A 7,071-nucleotide genomic window follows, 5' to 3' on the forward strand; every position below is an offset into this window, starting at 1 on the left:
ATACAAGTTCTCACTGTCTTTGGGACTCATAAAGTTTGTCTCAGTTTCAGAAACAAATTTGATAGTCCCTTGAACATTTGTGTTATTATGTGATTTCAGTTCCATTTTCAGAATGAAAGGTTAAATGTATGGCATGTTAGAGTAGGTTTAGAGTTGACAAATCCAGCCTGGTTTATATAGTGTTTTGAATTTTGTTATTGTTCCAGCAAATTTTGAATTAATTTCTGATGTTTTTTTTATTTCTTTGCATATATTGCTGTTCATTCTCTGTATAAAATATGGGAAAAATGTTTTTGTTTTAAAATAATGTAATGAGTTTTATAGCTAAGTGACGTCATTTCCACTTGTGTTGTCCAATCGCGTCTCGCTAAAAAGGTTAGAACAGCTTTGGATTTGAGCTAGACAGGTATGTGTAAATGAGCTCCGAAGTAAAGTGTCAATATATAATACATTAAGTTGAAATTTTGATCAATACCAGTCGATGACATGTTTTAATGCTAAGTGAAGTCATGTAATATGCTTGGATGTCGTTATTTTTGTGTATAATCCAAGCTTTTTGTTATTGAGGCCTTATTGCGTTGTTTCAAATTGCCGCCCGCGCGCTTTTTTGAACGGCGGTTTTATACAGTTGTATAATTCTTAAAATATAGTTAAAAAGGGTAGATTACGTTTCTATAATATCATGCAGTTATCCATGTCAATGTATATCGTCTTATTCGTCGAAAAATGTGTATTTTGTAGTTAGTTGTGTAATTGAACTAGTGATGGCAGATGGTGTTAAAGTTCACCCAAAAATGAAAATTCTATCATCGTTTACTCACCTGTGTTTATTTTTTCTGCTGAACAGAAAAGAAAGATATTTGGAAGAATGTTTTAATCAAACAGATCTCAATCCCCATTGACTACCATAATATCTTACTTATTTGATGCGCATCGAGGAATTTATTCGGTAAATTAATTTCCATCGTTTTTATGCACATGTTTTCTTATCAGATAAAACAATTTTAGAGCATAAGTTTTTTTATGTGCATTTTTAGAATTTATGTGCATCTTGCTGTTTCCATCCAGCGGGTTTTATATGCAATGTCCAAAAATGCACATAAAAATTGGTGGATGGAAATATAGCTACTGATCAAGCTATAGAAATGGTGTTTTACTCCTTTAACCCTCAGGTGCTCTTCGTTTCGGAGTCACACTTGTTATCTTCCCGGTCAAAAGTGACCGGACACCTAAAAATTAAATTTCCTCCATTCCAGTAAAACCAATGCAATTTATTTTTGTTCTATAATATTTATTCTTTGTAATTTAGTGTTTGGAGACAATGTGATTAAATTTATTAATATTTATGCAATATTTATTGTCTATTTTTGCCATGGAAATATATATATTTTTATACAAAGTATATATATATATATATATATATATGAAGAGTTCAGATGCAAAAGCCTCTAAATGCCATTTGAAATTTTCTTCTTTAATGATGATTTTTATCAAACGTGTATATTTAAGTTCAGTAATTTCACTTAAATGGTAATGATAATTACCTATTAATTGTTATTTAAGTGAAATTACTGAACTTAATTATACAAGTTTGATAAAAATCATCATTAAAGAAGAAAATTTCAAATGGCATTTAGAGGCTTTTGCATCTGAACTCTTCATATATATATATATATATATATATATATATATTAGTTTTCCAAAAAAATATTAATGCAGTATTTTAGTTTTATATAGCGTCTAGGCCTTCAGAAAAAAAAAAAATTTTTTGAAGAAAATTAGCACCATCTGGTTACAGTATAGAGAAAAGGTGTAGAATCATGGTGTAACCACTAGATGGCATGTACAGCTCTCTATAGAGAAGCATGTGAATTCCCCAGATGTTTATGAACACATTTTTCTTTTGGTGGATTTGTATATATAGTTAAAACAATCTCAAAAACGATTTTTTATTAAATAAATGTAAAAAAAAAAAAGGTGAATTTTTGTGTTTTTGTCAATTTCCCAATCATTTCCTATGGGGGTCATTTTTGACCAAAGACCACAAGTGTGACTTTTTTTTTTTTTAAGACCACTTAGCATGCTCAGATCATGACCTTAATTTTTTTGTGTGTTCACATACATAATGCCATAAAAGTCACCAAGTTTCGTAACATTCCGATGAAGCTGTGATTTTTAAAAATTCAAACATACTTTTTGTAATCAAAATGTATTGGTGTGTATGTGTATAAAAGTGTGTTTGTATGTGTGTGTGTGGGTGGGTTTGTCTGTTTTGCACTCTAGATGTTGTAGAGTGTCACCCCTTTCCTGCAGTGTACTTTTTTTTTTTTTTTTTAGAATTGTGGCTGATTTGTAGATTGCACATACAAAAATTCAGAGAATTTTTTTTTGTCAATTTCCCATTCATTTCCTATGGGTCCTATTTTTGACCGAAGACCACGACCACTTAGCATGCTCGGATCATGACCTCAATTTTTTTTTTTTTTGTATTCACATACATAATGCCATAAAAGTCACCAAGTTTCATAACATTCTGATGAAGCTGTCATTTTTAGAAATTCAAAACAGAAAAAAATTCGGTCAGAAATGACGGAAGAGCACCTGAGGGTTAATAGTAAGTTCACTGAGTTACCATATTAATAGGTGGGTGCTGCCACCCAAACCCCCATTGGTGATGAGCCTGCAGTGTTCACTTACTTTATCAGTTTCTTTATTTAAAAAAATAATAATTTAATAGTAGAGTATTTGTGACAAGTATTATTTTATGATGCTCACATCTTGTGCAGGGATGGAAATTAACCTATTTGTCCACCGGCCACTGTGGCTGGTGGATTTCAAAATCTACCAGCCACTCAATGTTTTTACCAGCCACTTTCTTGTTTTTAACCGGCAATGCATTTGAAAATGAACACTACAAGATCTACAATACTACTTAACCAGTTTATTTAATCAATATTTAATCAATTTAATCAAGTCTCAATGAAATACTGACATTTTCTCTATCTCTCTTATACACACACAAACCATAAACTGATATACATTTCTTTAAATTAGTAGGGCATATTAAACAAAAAACTGAACAGATTAGGGATGCGCGGTATACCGGTATTACAAAAATACCGGTATATAATAAATTTCAAACAGTACAATATTATTTTTTTGTTAAATTCGGTATTTAATGCGCTGCTGTTCCGAAGTTCTCCACTAGGCGGCAGTGCGCTACTGAAACTGACGCGGGTCACGCGAAACCGGCAAACGAAGGAACACGATGGATCAAACGAAGCTCATTCGAATTTCTACACGCCCGAAATTAATTTATAGAGAGAAGTATCAGTGAAATAAGGCTTTACTTTGCCTGCTAAAGTAATGAGAATAGTAAAGTAACAGACCTCAATGCACCACTTTGCAAACGTTGCTTTCATTAAAGTGTTTCCATGGGAGCCAACACATCAAATCTGCCGGAGCGCTCATTAGTTGCTCATCCAGCTAGTTCAAAGAGTTCAGAGATCGACTGGTGAGTTCATCATTCAATTGATTTAATTTAGTCTTGACTCTTTTATTGAACACTGAACAGCGCACATACATTAGAGCTTATCAATTAAATATGATAGGGTAAACACGAGAGATCAAATCTTCTTCTTGCATGACACGGTAGAACCAACCCAGATAGCAAACTGACATTGAATCAACGTGGAAATATGACATCGAAACAACGTTGATCTGACATTGTTTTGCTCATCGAATTAACGTTGAACCAACGTCAGACGCGTCATTCTTTCAAAACTAACGGAAAATCAACTTGAAATCAACGCGTTGTTTCAACGTTATGAAAGCAAACCAATTTTCCGATTTTCACTTAGCTTTAAAAAAAGCCGCGTCTGACGTTGGTTCAAAATCAACGTTGATTCAATGTCAGTTTGCTGTCTGGGAATTCAGTTTAGGTCTCATCATTTTTGCAATTTCAAACAAACATATTCATTTAATTTGAATTAATAAAGAATAAAAGTAATAGCAAAAACTAATGGCATTATTGCTGCTGTTGTGACCCATAGAGAGAGAGAGGGAGATTGTAGTATATTAATATATAAATATTAATAATATTAGCCTACAATTAAGCTACATTTGTCATAATTCATTAAGGAACCTGGCCTAACAATATAGCATTGATTAATCTAGATCAATCAGTAATAAAATGACCTAAAAATGTAATACATGTTTAGCATAACATTGCAATGCATTATATGCATAATCTATACCCAAACACAAACAGTAAGCAAACCAAGATGAATAAACGCTATAAATTTTGATAATTCTCTGTTGATGCCTGACAGCTAATGGTTTACATGCCATTCTATTATTATATGTTAATCTATTATTATTATAGATATTAACCTATTTTAATTGTATAATTTCAGGGTTTTTTTTTTCTTTTCCAAAATCTAAATTTTACCTACTGTATGTTCCTTGATTGAATTTATTTTGAAAATTTTGATCTGTTTTTGTTTTTTGACACTTTCTTTGCACATATGGTAGCTGAGAGTTTCAAGCAGTGTTTAATATAATTGTTTCAATTCACTTAAATTTAGACTCTTTTTTTTTCCCCCGACTGTGGTATCGATTTAGTATCGATACCGAGGTATTAGGTTCTGGTATCGTACCGAAAGCCCAAATTGTGGTATCGAGCCATCCCTAGAACAGATGCTAAACCGCACTCTAAGCTGGAGGATGCTCTCTCTGCAAGAGTAAGTTACTGTAAAACTTCAAATAATAGCCAAGTAGACGCCTCTTTTACATGCCTTGGTGTGGCGACCAGCCCAGCGGACAGTCTTGCCTGGGTCCTGGACAAGGTAATCTTATGGGACCCCCGTCTAGATCTCTCATTTTCCCTTGCTCTTCTCTCCTGTTCCCCTCTTCTGCTCTTACATCTTAAAAAGAATTCCATGTTTTTTTTATTTTTATTTTTATAAAACACCATATATTTTACCCACACTGAATAAAAACACGTTTAAATGGGCAATTTTCTTTTCTTACATAGCCTACTGCAGTTCTTGTTAACACACTAGATATGAAAAATCTGTGCATTTTGGGCACTTTTTGTGTGCAATCATATTTATTTTTGTGTCCATCAAAGTGTGCTTTCACTTTTAATTAAGCATGAACAGTGATCTGGCCCATTATCTGTTCACCGATGCCGACAGTGACTCATTTCAGGCGGCTTTTTATTTCTCATCTCCATATATATATATATGTAATAAAGCTAGGGGCTAGGAAAATTGATTCTTTGCTAATACTTCCTCATCATCGTGGAGAGCGCAGTTCGCACCGCTTTCTGCTTTCCACAAGCGCGTGCTCTCCCGTGGCGTCTGTCGTTGCTATGCAACAATGAACTTGCGCGCCTCTAAAAACGAGCGCGCCGCGTCGCTTTTATGAGCTAATAGTAGATCCGGGAATAGCGCGCGGGTAGATGTTCACGCGGCTAGCTCTTTACCACACAAGAGAGCTCGACGGAAGAAACGCGTGGGTGTTGAAGCGCCTCCTCTAAAAGTGTCCACCGTCGGACTCGGGTGAAACAGTATGCATGATATTTTTATTTACCCGCCACGGTGGCTGGTAGGTGAAGTGAATTTACCCGCCACAACACAAAATCGGGTGCTAATTTCCATCCCTGATCTTGTGCATAGAGGGTGTAAATGTGTAAATAAATGTGTAAAATTTAATACCAGTCTAAATGGGACTTAGTGACACTTATCCACAAGTTTCCGAGGGGCGCTCCTGTAAAAAATAAAGTGGGTGAAACTTCCGGTGAGGCGGCGGAAGCAGCATTCCAATGGTATTTTGTGTGTTAGTTAGCGAAGAGGCTAGCTGTTTCTCTGAGAATTATTTTACTATTTAAAGACGCAAATCTTTATGAGAGATGTCGTTACGGAGCTCAGGGACAACATGTGCTGTTCGCGATTGTACGTATAAATGGACTAAACTAATTCAGTGGCTTAAACGTGAGTGTTTTGAACATAAGCCGAAAACGAAATCAGAGTGATCCTGCCATTGACTGTAGTTTCCATCACCTCCCAAAAGACGACGAATCTTCCTGTGTACATTTGTTTAAAATCTTAATATTCTATAAACTCTATCAGCATGTGATTGGCTGTTCGCTACTGATGTTACACCTAAACTCAGGATCAAAGCCTGTGTTGACAGAATACCAAATGTGCCAGTTAATGTATTCAAGCAGCACACTCATTTATAATTTTGAATAAACTCCAAAGCACAATGACTAAGTGTGTATTTTTTATTTTAATTGTTTGTCAGCTCACACAACTGTCTGTCACCATGCCTTGATGAGTATTGATTATTAATAACGTTATTATAATACTCCCAACCAACTACTGCGGAGGGTAAAGGTACTGTTATTTCACCCTTTTTAATTTCGTTGAGGTTGTGTTCCCACATCGTTAGCTAGTTTGGATCGCTATAACTTGAATGACTGTCAACTGTTGAATGAACGAGTGTCAAGCACGTCAAGTCGCGCTTTGTTTACTTCCAACTGGAAGACGCGCCCACTTTTGACGCAAGACCTAATGGGGCGTAGGAAACTTGTGGATAGTCAAGAGAGATATTAAATTGGTTGTCGGGTTCATCTTATCCCTTTACCATGGTAGTCTCAAATGAAGCACTAATGTTTTTTTAATACACAGAAATATTCACTGTTTTTCAGTTGAAGGAAGCATCAGAACTGTCTCTTTCCATATAATAATTTCTCAAACAGCTGTTAATATGCCCTTTTATGTTGAGTATATTTCAGAATTGTTTAGGGTTGTTTTAAAATGAACTTTCTTTGATATTTCTGTGGTGTGAGAGAATTTGATGTTTAAATATTAATTGGTTATTTCTAGAATGGAATTTGAAGGCGCTGTAAGTAATTTTTTGGACTGTACTAAAGCGTAAAAATACTATGTTTGCAGAGACTTAGGAGACATGCTAAGTTCAATTTTTTTTTTCTGAAACAATGTTATTCTACTTTGAAATGTGCATTACCCAATAATATTTTGTCATCTTGGGTTGCCAGTTGGT

Source organism: Pimephales promelas, chromosome 3, assembly GCF_988280905.1.
Source record: "Pimephales promelas chromosome 3, fPimPro1.hap1.1, whole genome shotgun sequence".
NCBI classification, from domain to species: Eukaryota; Metazoa; Chordata; class Actinopteri; order Cypriniformes; family Leuciscidae; genus Pimephales; species Pimephales promelas.